Raw genomic sequence first — 26445 nt, 5'->3', positions numbered from 1 at the left:
TTTAAGATTAGTCAGTGTGTGGTGATGATGTGTAAGATTAGTCAGTGAGTTTGATGATGTTTAAGATTAGTCAGTGTGTGGTGATGATGTGTAAGATTAGTCAGTGTGTGGTGATGATGTGTAAGATTAGTCAGTGAGTTTGATGATGTGTAAGATTAGTCAGTGAGTTTGATGATGTGTAAGATTAGTCAGTTTGTGGTGATGATGTGTAAGATTAGTCAGTGAGTTTGATGATGTGTAAGATTAGTCAGTGAGTTTGATGATGTGTAAGATTAGTCAGTTTGTGGTGATGATGTGTGAGATTAGTCAGTGAGTTTGATGATGTGTAAGATTAGTCAGTGTGTGGTGATGATGTGTAAGATTAGTCAGTGAGTTTGATGATGTGTAAGATTAGTCAGTGTGTGGTGATGATGTGTAAGATTAGTCAGTGAGTTTGATGATGTGTAAGATTAGTCAGTGAGTTTGATGATGTGTGAGATTAGTCAGTGAGTTTGATGATGTGTAAGATTAGTCAGTGTGTGGTGATGATGTGTAAGATTAGTCAGTGAGTTTGATGATGTGTAAGATTAGCCAGTGTGTGGTGATGATGTGTAAGATTAGTCAGTGAGTTTGATGATGTGTAAGATTAGTCAGTGTGTGGTGATGATGTGTAAGATTAGTCAGTGAGTTTGATGATGTGTAAGATTAGTCAGTGAGTTTGATGATGTGTAAGATTAGTCAGTGTGTGGTGATGATGTGTAAGATTAGTCAGTGAGTTTGATGATGTGTAAGATTAGTCAGTGTGTGGTGATGATGTGTAAGATTAGTCAGTGAGTTTGATGATGTGTAAGATTAGTCAGTTTGTGGTGATGATGTGTAAGATTAGTCAGTGAGTTTGATGATGTGTAAGATTAGTCAGTGAGTTTGATGATGTTTAAGATTAGTCAGTGTGTGGTGATGATGTGTAAGATTAGTCAGTGTGTGGTGATGATGTGTAAGATTAGTCAGTGAGTTTGATGATGTGTAAGATTAGTCAGTGAGTTTGATGATGTGTAAGATTAGTCAGTGAGTTTGATGATGTTTAAGATTAGTCAGTGTGTGGTGATGATGTGTAAGATTAGTCAGTGTGTGGTGATGATGTGTAAGATTAGTCAGTGAGTTTGATGATGTGTAAGATTAGTCAGTGAGTTTGATGATGTGTAAGATTAGTCAGTGTGTGGTGATGATGTGTAAGATTAGTCAGTGTGTGGTGATGATGTGTAAGATTAGTCAGTGTGTGGTGATGATGTGTAAGATTAGTCAGTGAGTTTGATGATGTGTAAGATTAGTCAGTGTGTGGTGATGATGTGTAAGATTAGTCAGTGTGTGGTGATGATGTGTAAGATTAGTCAGTGAGTTTGATGATGTGTAAGATTAGTCAGTGTGTGGTGATGATGTGTAAGATTAGTCAGTGTGTGGTGATGATGTGTAAGATTAGTCAGTGAGTTTGATGATGTGTAAGATTAGTCAGTGTGTGGTGATGATGTGTAAGATTAGTCAGTGAGTTTGATGATGTGTAAGATTAGTCAGTGTGTGGTGATGATGTGTAAGATTAGTCAGTGTGTGGTGATGATGTGTAAGATTAGTCAGTGAGTTTGATGATGTGTAAGATTAGTCAGTGTGTGGTGATGATGTGTAAGATTAGTCAGTGAGTTTGATGATGTGTAAGATTAGTCAGTGTGTGGTGATGATGTGTAAGATTAGTCAGTGAGTTTGATGATGTTTAAGATTAGTCAGTGTGTGGTGATGATGTGTAAGATTAGTCAGTGAGTTTGATGATGTGCAAGATTAGTCAGTGTGTGGTGATGAAGTGTAAGATTAGTCAGTGAGTTTGATGATGTGTAAGATTAGTCAGTGTGTGGTGATGATGTGTAAGATTAGTCAGTGAGTTTGATGATGTGTAAGATTAGTCAGTGTGTGGTGATGATGTGTAAGATTAGTCAGTGAGTTTGATGATGTGTAAGATTAGTCAGTGTGTGGTGATGATGTGTAAGATTAGTCAGTGTGTGGTGATGATGTGTAAGATTAGTCAGTGAGCTTGATGATGTGTAAGATTAGTCAGTGTGTGGTGATGATGTGTAAGATTAGTCAGTGAGTTTGATGATGTGTAAGATTAGTCAGTGAGTTTGATGATGTGTAAGATTAGTCAGTGTGTGGTGATGATGTGTAAGATTAGTCAGTGAGTTTGATGATGTGTAAGATTAGTCAGTGTGTGGTGATGATGTGTAAGATTAGTCAGTGAGTTTGATGATGTGCAAGATTAATCAGTGTGTGGTGATGATGTGTAAGATTAGTCAGTGAGTTTGATGATGTTTAAGATTAGTCAGTGTGTGGTGATGATGTGTAAGATTAGTCAGTGAGTTTGATGATGTGTAAGATTAGTCAGTGTGTGGTGATGATGTGTAAGATTAGTCAGTGAGTTTGATGATGTGTAAGATTAGTCAGTGAGTTTGATGATGTGTGAGATTAGTCAGTGTGTGGTGATGATGTGAAAGATTAGTCAGTGAGTTTGATGATGTGTAAGATTAGTCAGTGAGTTTGATGATGTGTAAGATTAGTCAGTGAGTTTGATGATGTGTAAGATTAGTCTGTGTGTGGTGATGATGTGTAAGATTAGTCAGTGAGTTTGATGATGTGTAAGATTAGTCAGTGAGTTTGATGATGTTTAAGATTAGTCAGTGTGTGGTGATGATGTGTAAGATTAGTCAGTGAGTTTGATGATGTTTAAGATTAGTCAGTGTGTGGTGATGATGTGTAAGATTAGTCAGTGAGTTTGATGATGTGTAAGTTTAGTCAGTGAGTTTGATGATGTGTAAGATTAGTCAGTGTGTGGTGATGATGTGTAAGATTAGTCAGTGAGTTTGATGATGTGTAAGATTAGTCAGTGAGTTTGATGATGTGTAAGATTAGTCAGTGTGTGGTGATGATGTGTAAGATTAGTCAGTGTGTGGTGATGATGTGTAAGATTAGTCAGTGAGTTTGATGATGTGTAAGATTAGTCAGTGAGTTTGATGATGTGTAAGATTAGTCAGTGTGTGGTGATGATGTGTAAGATTAGTCAGTGAGTTTGATGATGTGTAAGATTAGTCAGTGTGTGGTGATGATGTGTAAGATTAGTCAGTGAGTTTGATGATGTGTAAGATTAGTCAGTGAGTTTGATGATGTGTAAGATTAGTCAGTGTGTGGTGATGATGTGTAAGATTAGTCAGTGAGTTTGATGATGTGTAAGATTAGTCAGTGTGTGGTGATGATGTGTAAGATTAGTCAGTGAGTTTGATGATGTTTAAGATTAGTCAGTGTGTGGTGATGAAGTTTAAGATTAGTCAGTGAGTTTGATGATGTGTAAGATTAGTCAGTGTGTGGTGATGATGTGTAAGATTAGTCAGTGAGTTTGATGATGTTTAAGATTAGTCAGTGAGTTTAATGATGTGTAAGATTAGTCAGTGTGTGGTGATGATGTTTAAGATTAGTCAGTGTGTGGTGATGATGTGTAAGATTAGTCAGTGTGTGGTGATTATGTGTAAGATTAGTCAGTGAGTTTAATGATGTGTAAGATTAGTCAGTGTGTGGTGATGATGTTTAAGATTAGTCAGTGAGTTTGATGATGTGTAAGATTAGTCAGTGAGTTTGATGATGTGTAAGATTAGTCAGTGTGTGGTGATGATGTTTAAGATTAGTCAGTGAGTTTAATGATGTGTAAGATTAGACTGTGTGTGATGATGATGTGTAAGATTAGTCAGTCAGTGAGTTTAATGATGTGTAAGATTAGTCAGTGTGTGATGATGATGTGTAAGATTAGTCAGTGAGTTTGATGATGTGTAAGATTAGTCAGTGAGTTTGATGATGTGTAAGATTAGTCAGTGTGTGGTGATGATGTTTAAGATTAGTCAGTGAGTTTGATGATGTGTAAGATTAGTCAGTGAGTTTGATGATGTGTAAGATTAGTCAGTGAGTTTAATGATGTGTAAGATTAGTCAGTGTGTGGTGATGAAGTTTAAGATTAGTCAGTGAGTTTGATGATGTGTAAGATTAGTCAGTGTGTGGTGATGATGTTTAAGATTAGTCAGTGAGTTTGATGATGTGTAAGATTAGTCACTGAGTTTGATGATGTGTAAGATTAGTCAGTGTGTGTTTGATGATGTGTAAGATTAGTCAGTGAGTTTAATGATGTGTAAGATTAGTCAGTGTGTGGTGATGATGTTTAAGATTAGTCAGTGAGTTTAATGATGTGTAAGATTAGTCTGTGTGTGGTGATGATGTTTAAGATTAGTCAGTGAGTTTAATGATGTGTAAGATTAGTCAGTGTGTGGTGATGATGTGTAAGATTAGTCAGTGAGTTTGATGATGTTTAAGATTAGTCAGTGAGTTTGATGATGTGTAAGATTAGTCAGTTTGTGGTTTTGATGTGTGAGATTAGTCAGTGTGTGGTGATGATGTGTAAGATTAGTCAGTGTGTGGTGATGATGTGTAAGATTAGTCAGTGAGTTTGATGATGTTTAAGATTAGTCAGTGAGCTTGATGATGTGTAAGATTAGTCAGTTTGTGGTGATGATGTGTGAGATTAGTCAGTGTGTGGTGATGATGTGTAAGATTAGTCAGTGAGTTTGATGATGTGTGAGATTAGTCAGTGAGTTTGATGATGTTTAAGATTAGTCAGTGTGTGGTGATGATGTGTAAATTAGTCAGTGAGTTTGATGATGTGTAAGATTAGTCAGTGTGTGGTGATGATGTGTAAGATTAGTCAGTGAGTTTGATGATGTGTAAGATTAGTCAGTGAGTTTGATGATGTGTAAGATTAGTCAGTGAGTTTGATGATGTTTAAGATTAGTCAGTGTGTGGTGATGATGTGTAAGATTAGTCAGTGAGTTTGATGATGTGTAAGATTAGTCAGTGTGTGGTGATGATGTGTAAGATTAGTCAGTGAGTTTGATGATGTGTAAGATTAGTCAGTGAGTTTGATGATGTGTAAGATTAGTCAGTGTGTGGTGATGATGTGTAAGATTAGTCAGTGAGTTTGATGATGTGTAAGATTAGTCAGTGAGTTTGATGATGTTTAAGATTAGTCAGTGTGTGGTGATGATGTGTAAGATTAGTCAGTGAGTTTGATGATGTGTAAGATTAGTCAGTGTGTGGTGATGATGTGTAAGATTAGTCAGTGAGTTTGATGATGTGTAAGATTAGTCAGTGTGTGGTGATGATGTGTAAGATTAGTCAGTGAGTTTGATGATGTGTAAGATTAGTCAGTGAGTTTGATGATGTGTAAGATTAGTCAGTGAGTTTGATGATGTGTGAGATTAGTCAGTGAGTTTGATGATGTGTAAGATTAGTCAGTGTGTGGTGATGATGTGTAAGATTAGTCAGTGAGTTTGATGATGCGTATGATTAGTCAGTGTGTGGTGATGATGTATAAGATTAGTCAGTGAGTTTGATGATGTGTAAGATTAGTCAGTGTGTGGTGATGATGTATAAGATTAGTCAGTGAGTTTGATGATGTGTAAGATTAGTCAGTGTGTGGTGATGATGTGTAAGATTAGTCAGTGAGTTTGATGATGTGTAAGATTAGTCAGTGTGTGGTGATGATGTGTAAGATTAGTCAGTGAGTTTGATGATGTTTAAGATTAGTCAGTGAGTTTGATGATGTGTAAGATTAGTCAGTGAGTTTGATGATGTGTAAGATTAGTCAGTGTGTGGTGATGATGTGTAAGATTAGTCAGTGAGTTTGATGATGTTTAAGATTAGTCAGTGTGTTTGATGATGTGTAAGATTAGTCAGTGAGTTTGATGATGTGTAAGATTAGTCAGTGAGTTTGATGATGTGTAAGATTAGTCAGTGAGTTTGATGATGTGTAAGATTAGTCAGTGTGTGGTGATGATGTGTAAGATTAGTCAGTGAGTTTGATGATGTGTAAGATTAGTCAGTGTGTGGTGATGATGTGTAAGATTAGTCAGTGAGTTTGATGATGTGTAAGATTAGTCAGTGTGTGGTGATGATGTGTAAGATTAGTCAGTGAATTTGATGATGTGTAAGATTAGTCAGTGTGTGGTGATGATGTGTAAGATTAGTCAGTGAGTTTGATGATGTTTAAGATTAGTCAGTGAGTTTAATGATGTGTAAGATTAGTCAGTGTGTGGTGATGATGTTTAAGATTAGTCAGTGTGTGGTGATGATGTGTAAGATTAGTCAGTGAATTTGATGATGTGTAAGATTAGTCAGTGTGTGGTGATGATGTTTAAGATTAGTCAGTGTGTGGTGATGATGTGTAAGATTAGTCAGTGAGTTTGATGATGTGTAAGATTAGTCAGTGAGTTTGATGATGTGTAAGATTAGTCAGTGTGTGGTGATGATGTGTAAGATTAGTCAGTGAGTTTGATGATGTTTAAGATTAGTCAGTGAGTTTAATGATGTGTAAGATTAGTCAGTGTGTGGTGATGATGTTTAAGATTAGTCAGTGTGTGGTGATGATGTGTAAGATTAGTCAGTGAGTTTGATGATGTGTAAGATTAGTCAGTGAGTTTGATGATGTGTAAGATTAGTCAGTGTGTGGTGATGATGTTTAAGATTAGTCAGTGAGTTTGATGATGTGTAAGATTAGTCAGTGTGTGATGATGATGTGTAAGATTAGTCAGTGAGTTTGATGATGTGTAAGATTAGTCAGTGAGTTTGATGATGTGTAAGATTAGTCAGTGTGTGGTGATGATGTTTAAGATTAGTCAGTGAGTTTGATGATGTGTAAGATTAGTCAGTGAGTTTGATGATGTGTAAGATTAGTCAGTGAGTTTAATGATGTGTAAGATTAGTCAGTGTGTGGTGATGATGTGTAAGATTAGTCAGTGTGTGGTGATGATGTGTAAGATTAGTCAGTGAGTTTAATGATGTGTAAGATTAGTCAGTGTGTGGTGATGAAGTTTAAGATTAGTCAGTGAGTTTGATGATGTGTAAGATTAGTCAGTGTGTGGTGATGATGTGTAAGATTAGTCAGTGTGTGTTTGATGATGTGTAAGATTAGTCAGTGAGTTTAATGATGTGTAAGATTAGTCAGTGTGTGGTGATGATGTGTAAGATTAGTCAGTGAGTTTAATGATGTGTAAGATTAGTCTGTGTGTGGTGATGATGTTTAAGATTAGTCAGTGAGTTTAATGATGTGTAAGATTAGTCAGTGTGTGGTGATGATGTGTAAGATTAGTTAGTGTGTGGTGATGATGTTTAAGATTAGTCAGTGAGTTTAATGATGTGTAAGATTAGTCAGTGTGTGGTGATGATGTGTAAGATTAGTCAGTGAGTTTAATGATGTGTAAGATTAGTCAGTGTGTGGTGATGATGTGTAAGATTAGTCAGTGAGTTTAATGATGTGTAAGATTAGTCAGTGTGTGGTGATGATGTGTAAGATTAGTCAGTGAGTTTAATGATGTGTAAGATTAGTCAGTGTGTGGTGATGATGTGTAAGATTAGTCAGTGAGTTTAATGATGTGTAAGATTAGTCAGTGTGTGGTGATGATGTGTAAGATTAGTCAGTGAGTTTAATGATGTGTAAGATTAGTCAGTGTGTGGTGATGATGTTTAAGATTAGTCAGTATGTGGTGATGATGTGTAAGATTAGTCAGTGAGTTTAATGATGTGTAAGATTAGTCAGTGTGTGGTGATGATGTGTAAGATTAGTCAGTATGTCGTGATGATGTGTAAGATTAGTCAGTGAGTTTAATGATGTGTAAGATTAGTCAGTGTGTGGTGATGATGTGTAAGATTAGTCAGTGAGTTTAATGATGTGTAAGATTAGTCAGTGTGTGGTGATGATGTTTAAGATTAGTCAGTGAGTTTAATGATGTGTAAGATTAGTCAGTGTGTGGTGATGATGTGTAAGATTAGTCAGTGAGTTTAATGATGTGTAAGATTAGTCAGTGTGTGGTGATGATGTATAAGATTAGTCAGTGAGTTTAATGATGTGTAAGATTAGTCAGTGTGTGGTGATGATGTTTAAGATTAGTCAGTGAGTTTAATGATGTGTAAGATTAGTCAGTGTGTGGTGATGATGTGTAAGATTAGTCAGTGAGTTTAATGATGTGTAAGATTAGTCAGTGTGTGGTGATGATGTGTAAGATTAGTCAGTATGTGGTGATGATGTTTAAGATTAGTCAGTGAGTTTAATGATGTGTAAGATTAGTCAGTGTGTGGTGATGATGTTTAAGATTAGTCAGTGAGTTTAATGATGTGTAAGATTAGTCAGTATGTGGTGATGATGTGTAAGATTAGTCAGTGAGTTTGATGATGTGTAAGATTAGTCAGTGAGTTTGATGATGTGTAAGATTAGTCAGTGTGTGGTGATGATGTGTAAGATTAGTCAGTATGTGGTGATGATGTTTAAGATTAGTCAGTGAGTTTAATGATGTGTAAGATTAGTCAGTGAGTTTGATGATGTGTAAGATTAGTCAGTGTGTGGTGATGATGTGTAAGATTAGTCTGTGTGTGGTGATGATGTGTAAGATTAGTCAGTGTGTTTGATGATGTGTGAGATTAGTCAGTGAGTTTGATGATGTTTAAGATTAGTCAGTGTGTTTGATGATGTTTAAGATTAGTCAGTGTGTGGTGATGATGTGTAAGATTAGTCAGTGAGTTTAATGATGTGTAAGATTAGTCAGTGTGTGGTGATGATGTGTAAGATTAGTCAGTGAGTTTAATGATGTGTAAGATTAGTCTGTGTGTGGTGATGATGTTTAAGATTAGTCAGTGAGTTTAATGATGTGTAAGATTAGTCAGTGTGTGGTGATGATGTGTAAGATTAGTTAGTGTGTGGTGATGATGTTTAAGATTAGTCAGTGAGTTTAATGATGTGTAAGATTAGTCAGTGTGTGGTGATGATGTGTAAGATTAGTCAGTGAGTTTAATGATGTGTAAGATTAGTCAGTGTGTGGTGATGATGTGTAAGATTAGTCAGTGAGTTTAATGATGTGTAAGATTAGTCAGTGAGTTTAATGATGTGTAAGATTAGTCAGTGTGTGGTGATGATGTGTAAGATTAGTCAGTGAGTTTAATGATGTGTAAGATTAGTCAGTGTGTGGTGATGATGTGTAAGATTAGTCAGTGAGTTTAATGATGTGTAAGATTAGTCAGTGTGTGGTGATGATGTGTAAGATTAGTCAGTGAGTTTAATGATGTGTAAGATTAGTCAGTGTGTGGTGATGATGTTTAAGATTAGTCAGTATGTGGTGATGATGTGTAAGATTAGTCAGTGAGTTTAATGATGTGTAAGATTAGTCAGTGTGTGGTGATGATGTGTAAGATTAGTCAGTATGTCGTGATGATGTGTAAGATTAGTCAGTGAGTTTAATGATGTGTAAGATTAGTCAGTGTGTGGTGATGATGTGTAAGATTAGTCAGTGAGTTTAATGATGTGTAAGATTAGTCAGTGTGTGGTGATGATGTTTAAGATTAGTCAGTGAGTTTAATGATGTGTAAGATTAGTCAGTGTGTGGTGATGATGTGTAAGATTAGTCAGTGAGTTTAATGATGTGTAAGATTAGTCAGTGTGTGGTGATGATGTATAAGATTAGTCAGTGAGTTTAATGATGTGTAAGATTAGTCAGTGTGTGGTGATGATGTTTAAGATTAGTCAGTGAGTTTAATGATGTGTAAGATTAGTCAGTGTGTGGTGATGATGTGTAAGATTAGTCAGTGAGTTTAATGATGTGTAAGATTAGTCAGTGTGTGGTGATGATGTGTAAGATTAGTCAGTATGTGGTGATGATGTTTAAGATTAGTCAGTGAGTTTAATGATGTGTAAGATTAGTCAGTGTGTGGTGATGATGTTTAAGATTAGTCAGTGAGTTTAATGATGTGTAAGATTAGTCAGTATGTGGTGATGATGTGTAAGATTAGTCAGTGAGTTTGATGATGTGTAAGATTAGTCAGTGAGTTTGATGATGTGTAAGATTAGTCAGTGTGTGGTGATGATGTGTAAGATTAGTCAGTATGTGGTGATGATGTTTAAGATTAGTCAGTGAGTTTAATGATGTGTAAGATTAGTCAGTGAGTTTGATGATGTGTAAGATTAGTCAGTGTGTGGTGATGATGTGTAAGATTAGTCTGTGTGTGGTGATGATGTGTAAGATTAGTCAGTGTGTTTGATGATGTGTGAGATTAGTCAGTGAGTTTGATGATGTTTAAGATTAGTCAGTGTGTTTGATGATGTTTAAGATTAGTCAGTGTGTGGTGATGATGTGTAAGATTAGTCAGTGTGTTTGATGATGTGTGAGATTAGTCAGTGAGTTTGATGATGTTTAAGATTAGTCAGTGTGTTTGATGATGTTTAAGATTAGTCAGTGTGTGGTGATGATGTGTAAGATTAGTCAGTGAGTTTAATGATGTGTAAGATTAGTCAGTGTGTGGTGATGATGTGTAAGATTAGTCAGTGAGTTTAATGATGTGTAAGATTAGTCTGTGTGTGGTGATGATGTTTAAGATTAGTCAGTGAGTTTAATGATGTGTAAGATTAGTCAGTGTGTGGTGATGATGTGTAAGATTAGTTAGTGTGTGGTGATGATGTTTAAGATTAGTCAGTGAGTTTAATGATGTGTAAGATTAGTCAGTGTGTGGTGATGATGTGTAAGATTAGTCAGTGAGTTTAATGATGTGTAAGATTAGTCAGTGTGTGGTGATGATGTGTAAGATTAGTCAGTGAGTTTAATGATGTGTAAGATTAGTCAGTGTGTGGTGATGATGTGTAAGATTAGTCAGTGAGTTTAATGATGTGTAAGATTAGTCAGTGTGTGGTGATGATGTGTAAGATTAGTCAGTGAGTTTAATGATGTGTAAGATTAGTCAGTGTGTGGTGATGATGTGTAAGATTAGTCAGTGAGTTTAATGATGTGTAAGATTAGTCAGTGTGTGGTGATGATGTTTAAGATTAGTCAGTATGTGGTGATGATGTGTAAGATTAGTCAGTGAGTTTAATGATGTGTAAGATTAGTCAGTGTGTGGTGATGATGTGTAAGATTAGTCAGTATGTCGTGATGATGTGTAAGATTAGTCAGTGAGTTTAATGATGTGTAAGATTAGTCAGTGTGTGGTGATGATGTGTAAGATTAGTCAGTGAGTTTAATGATGTGTAAGATTAGTCAGTGTGTGGTGATGATGTTTAAGATTAGTCAGTGAGTTTAATGATGTGTAAGATTAGTCAGTGTGTGGTGATGATGTGTAAGATTAGTCAGTGAGTTTAATGATGTGTAAGATTAGTCAGTGTGTGGTGATGATGTATAAGATTAGTCAGTGAGTTTAATGATGTGTAAGATTAGTCAGTGTGTGGTGATGATGTTTAAGATTAGTCAGTGAGTTTAATGATGTGTAAGATTAGTCAGTGTGTGGTGATGATGTGTAAGATTAGTCAGTGAGTTTAATGATGTGTAAGATTAGTCAGTGTGTGGTGATGATGTGTAAGATTAGTCAGTATGTGGTGATGATGTTTAAGATTAGTCAGTGAGTTTAATGATGTGTAAGATTAGTCAGTGTGTGGTGATGATGTTTAAGATTAGTCAGTGAGTTTAATGATGTGTAAGATTAGTCAGTATGTGGTGATGATGTGTAAGATTAGTCAGTGAGTTTGATGATGTGTAAGATTAGTCAGTGAGTTTGATGATGTGTAAGATTAGTCAGTGTGTGGTGATGATGTGTAAGATTAGTCAGTATGTGGTGATGATGTTTAAGATTAGTCAGTGAGTTTAATGATGTGTAAGATTAGTCAGTGAGTTTGATGATGTGTAAGATTAGTCAGTGTGTGGTGATGATGTGTAAGATTAGTCTGTGTGTGGTGATGATGTGTAAGATTAGTCAGTGTGTTTGATGATGTGTGAGATTAGTCAGTGAGTTTGATGATGTTTAAGATTAGTCAGTGTGTTTGATGATGTTTAAGATTAGTCAGTGTGTGGTGATGATGTGTAAGATTAGTCAGTGTGTTTGATGATGTGTGAGATTAGTCAGTGAGTTTGATGATGTTTAAGATTAGTCAGTGAGTTTGATGATGTGTAAGATCAGTCAGTGTGTGATGATGATGTGTAAGATTAGTCAGTGAGTTTGATGATGTTTAAGATTAGTCTGTGTGTGGTGATGATGTGTAAGATTATTCAGTGAGTTTGATGATGTGTGAGATTAGTCAGTGTGTTTGATGATGTGTGAGATTAGTCAGTGAGTTTGATGATGTGTGAGATTAGTCAGTGTGTGATGATGATGTGTAAGATTAGTCAGTGAGTTTGATGATGTTTAAGATTAGTCTGTGTGTGGTGATGATGTGTAAGATTAGTCAGTGTGTTTGATGATGTGTAAGATTAGTCAGTGTGTTTGATGATGTGTGAGATTAGTCAGTGAGTTTGATGATGTTTAAGATTAGTCAGTGAGTTTGATGATGTGTAAGATTAGTCAGTGTGTGATGATGATGTGTAAGATTAGTCAGTGAGTTTGATGATGTTTAAGATTAGTCTGTGTGTGGTGATGATGTGTAAGATTATTCAGTGAGTTTGATGATGTGTGAGATTAGTCAGTGAGTTTGATGATGTTTAAGATTAGTCAGTGTGTGGTGATGATGTGTAAGATTAGTCAGTGTGTGGTGATGATGTTTAAGATTAGTCAGTGAGTTTAATGATGTGTAAGATTAGTCAGTGAGTTTGATGATGTGTAAGATTAGTCAGTGTGTGATGATGATGTGTAAGATTAGTCAGTGAGTTTGATGATGTTTAAGATTAGTCTGTGTGTGGTGATGATGTGTAAGATTATTCAGTGAGTTTGATGATGTGTGAGATTAGTCAGTGAGTTTGATGATCTTTAAGATTAGTCAGTGAGTTTAATGATGTGTAAGATTAGTCAGTGTGTGGTGATGATGTGTAAGATTAGTCAGTATGTGGTGATGATGTTTAAGATTAGTCAGTGAGTTTAATGATGTGTAAGATTAGTCAGTGTGTGGTGATGATGTGTAAGATTAGTCAGTGAGTTTGATGATGTGTAAGATTAGTCAGTGAGTTTGATGATGTGTAAGATTAGTCAGTGAGTTTAATGATGTGTAAGATTAGTCAGTGTGTGGTGATGATGTGTAAGATTAGTCAGTATGTGGTGATGATGTTTAAGATTAGTCAGTGAGTTTAATGATGTGTAAGATTAGTCAGTGTGTGGTGATGATGTGTAAGATTAGTCAGTGAGTTTGATCATGTGTAAGATTAGTCAGTGTGTTTGATGATGTGTAAGATTAGTCAGTGTGTGGTGATGATGTGTAAGATTAGTCAGTGTGTGGTGATGATGTGTAAGATTAGTCAGTGAGTTTAATGATGTGTAAGATTAGTCAGTGTGTGGTGATGATGTTTAAGATTAGTCAGTGAGTTTAATGATGTGTAAGATTAGTCAGTGTGTGGTGATGATGTGTAAGATTAGTCAGTATGTGGTGATGATGTTTAAGATTAGTCAGTGAGTTTAATGATGTGTAAGATTAGTCAGTGTGTGGTGATGATGTTTAAGATTAGTCAGTGAGTTTAATGATGTGTACGATTAGTCAGTGTTTGGTGATGATGTGTAAGATTAGTCAGTGAGTTTGATGATGTGTAAGATTAGTCAGTGTGTGGTGATGATGTGTAAGATTAGTCAGTGTGTGGTGATGATGTGTAAGATTAGTCAGTGAGTTTAATGATGTGTAAGATTAGTCAGTGTGTGGTGATGATGTTTAAGATTAGTCAGTGAGTTTAATGATGTGTATGATTAGTCAGTGTGTGGTGATGATGTGTAAGATTAGTCAGTATGTGGTGATGATGTTTAAGATTAGTCAGTGAGTTTAATGATGTGTAAGATTAGTCAGTGTGTGGTGATGATGTTTAAGATTAGTCAGTGAGTTTAATGATGTGTAAGATTAGTCAGTGTGTGGTGATGATGTGTAAGATTAGTCAGTGAGTTTGATGATGTGTAAGATTAGTCAGTGTGTGGTGATGATGTGTAAGATTAGTCAGTGAGTTTAATGATGTGTAAGATTGGTCAGTGTGTGGTGATGATGTTTAAGAATAGTCAGTGAGTTTAATGATGTGTAAGATTAGTCAGTGTGTGGTGATGATGTTTAAGATTAGTCAGTGAGTTTAATGATGTGTAAGATTAGTCAGTGTGTGGTGATGATGTTTAAGATTAGTCAGTGAGTTTAATGATGTGTAAGATTAGTCAGTGTGTGGTGATGATGTGTAAGATTAGTCAGTGAGTTTGATGATGTGTAAGATTAGTCAGTGTGTGGTGATGATGTGTAAGATTAGTCAGTGAGTTTGATGATGTGTAAGATTAGTCAGTGTGTGGTGATGATGTGTAAGATTAGTCAGTATGTGGTGATGATGTTTAAGATTAGTCAGTGAGTTTAATGATGTGTAAGATTAGTCAGTGAGTTTGATGATGTGTAAGATTAGTCAGTGTGTGGTGATGATGTGTAAGATTAGTCAGTGTGTGGTGATGATGTGTAAGATTAGTCAGTGAGTTTGATGATGTGTAAGATTAGTCAGTGTGTGGTGATGATGTGTAAGATTAGTCAGTGAGTTTAATGATGTGTAAGATTAGTCAGTGAGTTTGATGATGTTTAAGATTAGTCAGTGTGTGGTGATGATGTTTAAGATTAGTCAGTGAGTTTAATGATGTGTAAGATTAGTCAGTGAGTTTGATGATGTTTAAGATTAGTCAGTGTGTGGTGATGATGTTTAAGATTAGTCAGTGAGTTTAATGATATGTAAGATTAGTCAGTGTGTGGTGATGATGTGTAAGATTAGTCAGTGAGTTTGATGATGTGTAAGATTAGTCAGTGAGTTTGATGATGTGTAAGATTAGTCAGTGTGTGGTGATGATGTGTAAGATTAGTCAGTATGTGGTGATGATGTTTAAGATTAGTCAGTGAGTTTGATGATGTGTAAGATTAGTCAGTGTGTGGTGATGATGTGTAAGATTAGTCAGTATGTGGTGATGATGTTTAAGATTAGTCAGTGAGTTTAATGATGTGTAAGATTAGTCAGTGTGTGGTGATGATGTTTAAGATTAGTCAGTGAGTTTAATGATGTGTAAGATTAGTCAGTGTGTGGTGATGATGTGTAAGATTAGTCAGTGAGTTTGATGATGTGTAAGATTAGTCAGTGTGTGGTGATGATGTGTAAGATTAGTCAGTGAGTTTGATGATGTGTAAGATTAGTCAGTGTGTGGTGATGATGTGTAAGATTAGTCAGTATGTGGTGATGATGTGTAAGATTAGTCAGTGAGTTTAATGATGTGTAAGATTAGTCAGTGTGTGGTGATGATGTGTAAGATTAGTCAGTATGTGGTGATGATGTTTAAGATCAGTCAGTGAGTTTAATGATGTGTAAGATTAGTCAGTGTGTGGTGATGATGTGTAAGATTAGTCAGTGTGTTTGATGATGTTTAAGATTAGTCAGTGTGTGGTGATGATGTGTAAGATTAGTCAGTGTGTTTGATGATGTGTGAGATTAGTCAGTGAGTTTGATGATGTTTAAGATTAGTCAGTGAGTTTGATGATGTGTAAGATTAGTCAGTGTGTGATGATGATGTGTAAGATTAGTCAGTGAGTTTGATGATGTTTAAGATTAGTCTGTGTGTGGTGATGATGTGTAAGATTAGTCAGTGTGTGGTGATGATGTGTAAGATTAGTCAGTATGTGGTGATGATGTTTAAGATTAGTCAGTGAGTTTAATGATTTGTAAGATTAGTCAGTGAGTTTGATGATGTGTAAGATTAGTCAGTGTGTGGTGATGATGTGTAAGATTAGTCAGTGAGTTTGATGATGTGTAAGATTAGTCAGTGTGTGGTGATGATGTGTAAGATTAGTCAGTGTGTTTGATGATGTGTGAGATTAGTCAGTGAGTTTGATGATGTTTAAGATTAGTCAGTGAGTTTGATGATGTGTAAGATTAGTCAGTGTGTGATGATGATGTGTAAGATTAGTCAGTGAGTTTGATGATGTTTAAGATTAGTCTGTGTGTGGTGATGATGTGTAAGATTATTCAGTGAGTTTGATGATGTTTAAGATTAGTCAGTGAGTTTGATGATGTTTAAGATTAGTCAGTGTGTGGTGATGATGTGTAAGATTAGTCAGTGTGTTTGATGATGTGTAAGATTAGTCAGTGTGTTTGATGATGTGTGAGATTAGTCAGTGAGTTTGATGATGTTTAAGATTAGTCAGTGTGTTTGATGATGTTTAAGATTAGTCAGTGTGTGGTGATGATGTGTAAGATGAGTCAGTGTGTTTGATGATGTGTGAGATTAGTCAGTGAGTTTGATGATGTTTAAGATTAGTCAGTGAGTTTGATGATGTGTAAGATTAGTCAGTGTGTGATGATGATGTGTAAGATTAGTCAGTGAGTTTGATGATGTTTAAGATTAGTCTGTGTGTGGTGATGATGTGTAAGATTATTCAGTGAGTTTGATGATGTGTGAGATTAGTCAGTGAGTTTGATGATGTTTAAGATTAGTCAGTGAGTTTAATGATGTGTAAGATTAGTCAGTGTGTGGTGATGATGTGTAAGATTAGTCAGTGTGTGGTGATGATGTTTAAGATTAGTCAGTGAGTTTAATGATGTGTAAGATTAGTCAGTGAGTTTGATGATGTGTAAGATTAGTCAGTGTGTGATGATGATGTGTAAGATTAGTCAGTGAATTTGATGATGTTTAAGATTAGTCTGTGTGTGGTGATGATGTGTAAGATTATTCAGTGAGTTTGATGATGTGTGAGATTAGTCAGTGAGTTTGATGATGTTTAAGATTAGTCAGTGAGTTTAATGATGTGTAAGATTAGTCAGTGTGTGGTGATGATGTGTAAGATTAGTCAGTATGTGGTGATGATGTTTAAGATTAGTCAGTGAGTTTAATGATGTGTAAGATTAGTCAGTGTGTGGTGATGATGTGTAAGATTAGTCAGTGAGTTTGATGATGTGTAAGATTAGTCAGTGAGTTTAATGATGTGTAAGATTAGTCAGTGTGTGGTGATGATGTGTAAGATTAGTCAGTATGTGGTGATGATGTTTAAGATTAGTCAGTGAGTTTAATGATGTGTAAGATTAGTCAGTGTGTGGTGATGATGTGTAAGATTAGTCAGTGAGTTTGATGATGTGTAAGATTAGTCAGTGTGTGGTGATGATGTGTAAGATTAGTCAGTGTGTGGTGATGATGTTTAAGATTAGTCAGTGAGTTTAATGATGTGTAAGATTAGTCAGTGTGTGGTGATGATGTTTAAGATTAGTCAGTGAGTTTAATGATGTGTAAGATTAGTCAGTGAGTTTGATGATGTGTAAGATTAGTCAGTGTGTGGTGATGATGTGTAAGATTAGTCAGTGAGTTTGATGATGTGTAAGATTAGTCAGTGAGTTTAATGATGTGTAAGATTAGTCAGTGTGTGGTGATGATGTTTAAGATTAGTCAGTGAGTTTAATGATGTGTAAGATTAGTCAGTGTGTGGTGATGATGTTTAAGATTAGTCAGTGAGTTTAATGATGTGTAAGATTAGTCAGTGTGTGGTGATGATGTGTAAGATTAGTCAGTATGTGGTGATGATGTTTAAGATTAGTCAGTGAGTTTAATGATGTGTAAGATTAGTCAGTGTGTGGTGATGATGTTTAAGATTAGTCAGTGAGTTTAATGATGTGTAACATTAGTCAGTGTGTGGTGATGATGTGTAAGATTAGTCAGTGAGTTTGATGATGTGTAAGATTAGTCAGTGTGTGGTGATGATGTGTAAGATTAGTCAGTGAGTTTAATGATGTGTAAGATTAGTCAGTGTGTGGTGATGATGTTTAAGATTAGTCAGTGAGTTTAATGATGTGTAAGATTAGTCAGTGTGTGGTGATGATGTTTAAGATTAGTCAGTGAGTTTAATGATGTGTAAGATTAGTCAGTGTGTGGTGATGATGTTTAAGATTAGTCAGTGAGTTTAATGATGTGTAAGATTAGTCAGTGTGTGGTGATGATGTTTAAGATTAGTCAGTGAGTTTAATGATGTGTAAGATTAGTCAGTGTGTGGTGATGATGTGTAAGATTAGTCAGTGAGTTTGATGATGTGTAAGATTAGTCAGTGTGTGGTGATGATGTGTAAGATTAGTCAGTATGTGGTGATGATGTTTAAGATTAGTCAGTGAGTTTAATGATGTGTAAGATTAGTCAGTGAGTTTGATGATGTGTAAGATTAGTCAGTGTGTGGTGATGATGTGTAAGATTAGTCAGTGAGTTTGATGATGTGTAAGATTAGTCAGTGTGTGGTGATGATGTGTAAGATTAGTCAGTGAGTTTAATGATGTGTAAGATTAGTCAGTGAGTTTGATGATGTTTAAGATTAGTCAGTGTGTGGTGATGATGTTTAAGATTAGTCAGTGAGTTTAATGATGTGTAAGATTAGTCAGTGAGTTTGATGATGTTTAAGATTAGTCAGTGTGTGGTGATGATGTTTAAGATTAGTCAGTGAGTTTAATGATGTGTAAGATTAGTCAGTGTGTGGTGATGATGTGTAAGATTAGTCAGTGAGTTTGATGATGTGTAAGATTAGTCAGTGAGTTTGATGATGTGTAAGATTAGTCAGTGTGTGGTGATGATGTGTAAGATTAGTCAGTATGTGGTGATGATGTTTTAGATTAGTCAGTGAGTTTGATGATGTGTAAGATTAGTCAGTGTGTGGTGATGATGTGTAAGATTAGTCAGTATGTGGTGATGATGTTTAAGATTAGTCAGTGAGTTTAATGATGTGTAAGATTAGTCAGTGTGTGGTGATGATGTGTAAGATTAGTCAGTGAGTTTGATGATGTGTAAGATTAGTCAGTATGTGGTGATGATGTGTAAGATTAGTCAGTGAGTTTGATGATGTGTAAGATTAGTCAGTGTGTGGTGATGATGTGTAAGATTAGTCAGTGTGTGGTGATGATGTGTAAGATTAGTCAGTGAGTTTAATGATGTGTAAGATTAGTCAGTGTGTGGTGATGATGTGTAAGATTAGTCAGTATGTGGTGATGATGTTTAAGATTAGTCAGTGAGTTTAATGATGTGTAAGATTAGTCAGTGTGTGGTGATGATGTGTAAGATTAGTCAGTGTGTTTGATGATGTTTAAGATTAGTCAGTGTGTGGTGATGATGTGTAAGATTAGTCAGTGTGTTTGATGATGTGTGAGATTAGTCAGTGAGTTTGATGATGTTTAAGATTAGTCAGTGAGTTTGATGATGTGTAAGATTAGTCAGTGTGTGATGATGATGTGTAAGATTAGTCAGTGAGTTTGATGATGTTTAAGATTAGTCTGTGTGTGGTGATGATGTGTAAGATTATTCAGTGAGTTTGATGATGTGTGAGATTAGTCAGTGAGTTTGATGATGTTTAAGATTAGTCAGTGTGTGGTGATGATGTGTAAGATTAGTCAGTGAGTTTAATGATGTGTAAGATTAGTCAGTGTGTGGTGATGATGTGTAAGATTAGTCAGTATGTGGTGATGATGTTTAAGATTAGTCAGTGAGTTTAATGATGTGTAAGATTAGTCAGTGTGTGGTGATGATGTTTAAGATTAGTCAGTGAGTTTAATGATGTGTTAGATTAGTCAGTGTGTGGTGATGATGTGTAAGATTAGTCAGTATGTGGTGATGATGTTTAAGATTAGTCAGTGAGTTTAATGATGTGTAAGATTAGTCAGTGTGTGGTGATGATGTGTAAGATTAGTCAGTGAGTTTGATGATGTTTAAGATTAGTCAGTGTGTTTGATGATGTTTAAGATTAGTCAGTGTGTGGTGATGATGTTTAAGATTAGTCAGTGAGTTTAATGATGTGTAAGATTAGTCAGTGAGTTTGATGATGTTTAAGATTAGTCAGTGTGTGGTGATGATGTTTAAGATTAGTCAGTGAGTTTAATGATGTGTAAGATTAGTCAGTGTGTGGTGATGATGTGTAAGATTAGTCAGTGAGTTTGATGATGTGTAAGATTAGTCAGTGAGTTTGATGATGTGTAAGATTAGTCAGTGTGTGGTGATGATGTGTAAGATTAGTCAGTATGTGGTGATGATGTTTAAGATTAGTCAGTGAGTTTGATGATGTGTAAGATTAGTCAGTGTGTGGTGATGATGTGTAAGATTAGTCAGTATGTGGTGATGATGTTTAAGATTAGTCACTGAGTTTAATGATGTGTAAGATTAGTCAGTGTGTGGTGATGATGTGTAAGATTAGTCAGTGAGTTTGATGATGTGTAAGATTAGTCAGTATGTGGTGATGATGTGTAAGATTAGTCAGTGAGTTTGATGATGTGTAAGATTAGTCAGTGTGTGGTGATGATGTGTAAGATTAGTCAGTATGTGGTGATGATGTGTAAGATTAGTCAGTGAGTTTAATGATGTGTAAGATTAGTCAGTGTGTGGTGATGATGTGTAAGATTAGTCAGTATGTGGTGATGATGTTTAAGATTAGTCAGTGAGTTTAATGATGTGTAAGATTAGTCAGTGTGTGGTGATGATGTGTAAGATTAGTCAGTGTGTTTGATGATGTTTAAGATTAGTCAGTGTGTGGTGATGATGTGTAAGATTAGTCAGTGTGTTTGATGATGTGTGAGATTAGTCAGTGAGTTTGATGATGTTTAAGATTAGTCAGTGAGTTTGATGATGTGTAAGATTAGTCAGTGTGTGATGATGATGTGTAAGATTAGTCAGTGAGTTTGATGATGTTTAAGATTAGTCTGTGTGTGGTGATGATGTGTAAGATTATTCAGTGAGTTTGATGATGTGTGAGATTAGTCAGTGAGTTTGATGATGTTTAAGATTAGTCAGTGTGTGGTGATGATGTGTAAGATTAGTCAGTGAGTTTAATGATGTGTAAGATTAGTCAGTGTGTGGTGATGATGTGTAAGATTAGTCAGTATGTGGTGATGATGTTTAAGATTAGTCAGTGAGTTTAATGATGTGTAAGATTAGTCAGTGTGTGGTGATGATGTTTAAGATTAGTCAGTGAGTTTAATGATGTGTAAGATTAGTCAGTGTGTGGTGATGATGTGTAAGATTAGTCAGTGAGTTTGATGATGTGTAAGATTAGTCAGTGTGTGGTGATGATGTGTAAGATTAGTCAGTATGTGGTGATGATGTTTAAGATTAGTCAGTGAGTTTAATGATGTGTAAGATTAGTCAGTGTGTGGTGATGATGTGTAAGATTAGTCAGTGAGTTTGATGATGTTTAAGATTAGTCAGTGTGTTTGATGATGTTTAAGATTAGTCAGTGTGTGGTGATGATGTGTAAGATTAGTCAGTGTGTTTGATGATGTGTGAGATTAGTCAGTGTGTGGTGATGATGTTTAAGATTAGTCAGTGAGTTTGATGATGTTTAAGATTAGTCAGTGTGTGGTGATGATGTGTAAGATTAGTCAGTGTGTTTGATGATGTGTGAGATTAGTCAGTGAGTTTGATGATGTTTAAGATTAGTCAGTGAGTTTGATGATGTGTAAGATTAGTCAGTGTGTGATGATGATGTGTCAGATTAGTCAGTGAGTTTGATGATGTTTAAGATTAGTCTGTGTGTGGTGATGATGTGTAAGATTATTCAGTGAGTTTGATGATGTGTGAGATTAGTCAGTGAGTTTGATGATGTTTAAGATTAGTCAGTGAGTTTGATGATGGGTAAGATTAGTCAGTGAGTTTTATGATGTGTATGATTAGTCAGTGAGTTTGATGATGTTTAAGATTAGTCAGTGTGTGGTGATGATGTGTAAGATTAGTCAGTGAGTTTGATGATGTGTAAGATTAGTCAGTGTGTGGTGATGATGTGTAAGATTAGTCAGTGAGTTTGATGATGTGTAAGATTAGTCAGTGAGTTTGATGATGTGTAAGATTAGTCAGTGTGTGGTGATGATGTGTAAGATTAGTCAGTGAGTTTGATGATGTGTAAGATTAGTCAGTGAGTTTGATGATGTGTAAGATTAGTCAGTGTGTGGTGATGAAGTTTAAGATTAGTCAGTGAGTTTGATGAAGTTTAAGATTAGTCAGTGTGTGGTGATGAAGTTTAAGATTAGTCAGTGAGTTTGATGATGTGTAAGATTAGTCAGTGAGTTTGATGATGTGTAAGATTAGTCAGTGTGTGGTGATGAAGTTTAAGATTAGTCAGTGAGTTTGATGATGTGTAAGTTTAGTCAGTGTGTGGTGATGAAGTTTAAGATTAGTCAGTGAGTTTGATGATGTGTAAGATTAGTCAGTGAGTTTGATGATGTGTAAGATTAGTCAGTGTGTGGTGATGAAGTTTAAGATTAGTCAGTGAGTTTGATGATGTGTAAGATTAGTCAGTGTGTGGTGATGAAGTTTAATATTAGTCAGTGAGTTGTGATGATTTGTAATATTCGTCAGTGTGTGGTGGTGTCTTGGAATTTTGTCTTTGGGATTTTCTTCTCCCTGCTGCTTTCACATGCGTTCAAATCCTCTGAAGAAGGAAATTTCCTCCACACAAGATCAGGGGGCAGGTTGTTCAACCTTGCCCGTCTAAGAGCGAAGTCCAAAGTACGGAAAGTCCTCATCAGAGAACTCCTCTTTGCTGACGATGCTGCTTTAACATCTCACACTGAAGAATGCCTGCAGAGTCTCATCGACAGGTTTGCGTCTGCCTGCAATGAATTTGGCCTAACCATCAGCCTCAAGAAAACGAACATCATGGGGCAGGATGTCAGAAATGCTCCATCCATCAATATTGGCGACCACGCTCTGGAAGTGGTTCAAGAGTTCACCTACCTAGGCTCAACTATCACCAGTAACCTGTCTCTAGATGCAGAAATCAACAAGCGCATGGGTAAGGCTTCCACTGCTATGTCCAGACTGGCCAAGAGAGTGTGGGAAAATGGCGCACTGACACGGAACACAAAAGTCCGAGTGTATCAGGCCTGTGTCCTCAGTACCTTGCTCTACGGCAGCGAGGCCTGGACAACGTATGCCAGCCAAGAGCGACGTCTCAATTCATTCCATCTTCGCTGCCTTCGGAGAATACTTGGCATCAGGTGGCAGGACTATATCTCCAACACAGAAGTCCTTGAAGCGGCCAACACCCCCAGCTTATACACACTACTGAGTCAGCGGCGCTTGAGATGGCTTGGCCATGTGAGCCGCATGGAAGATGGCAGGATCCCCAAAGCCACATTGTACAGCGAGCTCGCCACTGGTATCAGACCCACCGGCCGTCCATGTCTCCGTTATAAAGACGTCTGCAAACGCGACATGAAATCGTGTGACATTGATCACAAGTCGTGGGAGTCAGTTGCCAGCATTCGCCAGAGCTGGCGGGCAGCCATAAAGACAGGGCTAAATTGTGGCGAGTCGAAGAGACTTAGTAGTTGGCAGGAAAAAAGACAGAGGCGCAAGGGGAGAGCCAACTGTGCAACAGCCCCAACAAACAAATTTCTCTGCAGCACCTGTGGAAGAGCCTGTCACTCCAGAATTGGCCTTTATAGCTACTCCAGGCGCTGCTTCACAAACCACTGACCACCTCCAGGCGCGTATCCTTTGTCTCTCGAGATAAGGAGGCCCAAAAGAAAAAGAAGAAAGGTGGTGTCTGTAATATTAGTCAGTGTGTGGTGATGATCTGGAATATTAGTCAGTGTGTGGTGGTGTCTGTAATATTAGTCAGTGTGTGGTGATGATCTGGAATATTAGTCAGTGAGTGGTGGTGTCTGTAATATTAGTCAGTAAACGGTAATGATCTGAATCATGAGTCAGTGAGAGGCAATAATCTGTAACATGAGTTGAGAGGTGATGGTCTTTAATATTAGTAAATGAGAGGTGATGGTCTTTAATATTAGTTAATGAGAGCTGATTATCTGTCATATTAGTCAGTAAGTGGTGGTGATCTGTAACATGAGTCTGTGAAACGTGATGATCTGGAATATTAGTCAGTGAGAGGTGATGATCTTTAAAATTAGTCAGTGTGTGGTGATGATCTGTAATGTTAATCAGTGAGTGGTGATGATCTGTAATATTAGTCAGTGAGAGTTGAAGATCTGTAATATTAGTCAGTGAGATGTGATGATTAGTAATATTAGTCAATGAGACGTGATGATCTGTAATATTCGTAAGTGGTGATGATCTGCAACATGAGTCAGTGAGCGGTGATGATCTGTAATATTCGTAAGTAAGTGGTGATGATCTGTAAAATGAGTTAGTGAGATGTGATGATCTGTAATATTAATCCGTAAGTGCTGTTGATCTGTAGCATGTTTCTGTGAGAGGTGATGATCTGTAATATTCGTCAGTATGTGGTGATAATCTGTAACATGAGTCACTGAGAGGTGATGATCTTGTTTGCACTGGAGTGCTGACTTGGGTTGCATTAGAGTGTTAAAGTGGAAGTTTGGTGACTAAGGACGTTCGGTGAGGAGGGAGTGAGGAGCTCCTATCATTTCCTACCTGTCCTCCAGTGAAGGGAGCTGAGAGTCTCCAAAGAGTACAGCTGACTGGTGAGTAAGTCCTGGTGGGTATTTTGCAAAGTGGATTGAATTGTAAGTCATTGTTTTAGCAAGACTTGGTTGTTTTTTAAAATTATAATCTTCGAAAGTTTTAAATTAAAAGGGTTTAGTCATGGCAGGAGAGCTTGAAGCTGTGGTTTGCTCCACTTGCTGCATGTGGGAATCCGGGAACATTTCCAGTTCCCGGGACCAGCATGTGTGCAGGAAGTGTGTCCAGCTGCAGCTCCTGGAAGCTCGGGTTTCAGAGCTGGAACGGCGGCTGGAAACACTGTGGTGCATCCGCGAGTCTGAGAGCATTGTGGATAGCACATATAGAGAGGTGGTCACACCGCAGCTGAAGGGACTTAAGGAAGGGAATGGGTGACCACCAGGCAGTCCTAGAGAATCAGGCAGGAAGTTCAGGAGTCCCCTGGGGTCCCGCTTGCAAATCGGTATTCCATTTTTGAGGCTGGCTCCTCCAGGGAGTGCGGACAGAGCCAAGCTTCTGGCACCGCAAGCAGCCTGTCTGTACAGGAAGGGGGAAAGAGAGGAAGAGCAATAGTAATAGGGGATTCTATAGTCAGGGGAACAGATAGGCGCTACTGTGGCCATCAACGTGACTCCTGGTGCCAGGGTCCGGGATGTCACTGAACGGCTGCAGGGCATCCTGAAGGGGGAGGGTGATAAGGCAGAGGTCATGGTACATGTTGGTACCAATGACATAGTTTAGAAAGAGGGATCAAGAATTGAGGGAGTTAGGCAGTAGACTAAAAAGCAGGACCTCTCGGGTTGTAATCTCTGGATTACTCCCAGTGCCACGTGCTAGCGAGTATAGAAATAGGAGAATAGCACAGATGAATGCGTGGCTTAAGAGTTGGTGCAGGAGGTAGGGTTTTAGATTCCTGGACCACTAGAACCGTTTCTGGGGAAGGTGGGACCTGTACAAGCGGGACGGTCTACATCTGAACCAGAGGGGGACTAACATCCTTGCTGGCGGGTTTGCAAGTGCTGTTGGGAAGAGTTTAAATGAATTTGGCAGGGGGAGGGGATGCAGACTCCTAGCAGAATAGGGACACAGTTAAACACAGGAAAGCGAACAAGTCAGAGGGAATACAGCGGAAGTAAGTTTCAAGGTAGTAAGACCAGGATGGAAGGCCTCTACTTTAATGCCAGGAGTATTGCAGGTAAAACGGATGAGTTAAGGGCAATGATTGACACGTGGAATTGTGATATAGTAGCCATCACGGAGACATGGTTGAGGGAGGGGCAGGATTGTCAGCTCAAGATCATGGGATGTAGAATCTTCAGGCGAGACAGTGGAGGGGGTAAAAGAGGAGGGGGCATTGCAATATTAGTTAAGGAGTCAGTTACGGCACTGAGGAGAGCTGATTTCTTGCAGGGGGCATCAAATGAAGCTTTATGGGTAGAGTTTAGGACTAAAAAAGGGACAGCCACATTGCTAGGTGTTTATTATAGACCCCCAGATAGTCAGCGGGAAATTGAGGAGCAAATATGTGCACAATTTGCAGAGATGTGTAAAAATAATAGGGTAATTATATTAGGTGATTTCAACTTTCCCAACATTAATTGGGATAGTCATCGTGTTAAGGGCTTAGATGGAGTGGAGTTCTTAAAATGTATACAGGAGAACTTTTTAACTCAATATGTACAGGATCCAACAAGGGAGGGTGCAGTGCTGGACCTAATTCTGGGGAATGAAGCCGGACAGGTGGTTGATGTGTTGGTGGGGGTGCATTTTGGTGATAGCGACCACAACATGGTATAATTTAAGCTTGTTATGGAGAAAGAAATAGACAAGTTGCAAAAAAGGATTTTGGATTGGGGGAGAGCGAATTTTAGTAAAATAAGGCAGGATCTGGCCAAGGTAGACTGGAAAGAGTTACTTGTCAGGAAATCTACAGAAGAGCAGTGGGGGGCATTCAAAAAGGAAATGGGGAGGGTACAGGCTCAACATGTTCCCTCTGGGGTAATAGGTAGGAGCAACAAG

At 37.2% G+C, this 26445-nt stretch overlaps 1 protein-coding gene across 1 annotated transcript in view; it reads left to right on the top strand.

The window, feature by feature from the left end:
• Window positions 1-26445, top strand: part of LOC137373269 (probable voltage-dependent R-type calcium channel subunit alpha-1E) — a 1486297-nt gene that overhangs the window by 835623 nt on the left and 624229 nt on the right. The gene's annotated exons all lie outside the window — the stretch shown is intronic.

Source organism: Heterodontus francisci, chromosome 8 (assembly GCF_036365525.1).
Source record: "Heterodontus francisci isolate sHetFra1 chromosome 8, sHetFra1.hap1, whole genome shotgun sequence".
Classification (NCBI taxonomy): domain Eukaryota; kingdom Metazoa; phylum Chordata; class Chondrichthyes; order Heterodontiformes; family Heterodontidae; genus Heterodontus; species Heterodontus francisci.
Note: the sequence above shows the minus strand (reverse complement) of the source record. Positions and strands in the feature narration are given on the sequence as shown.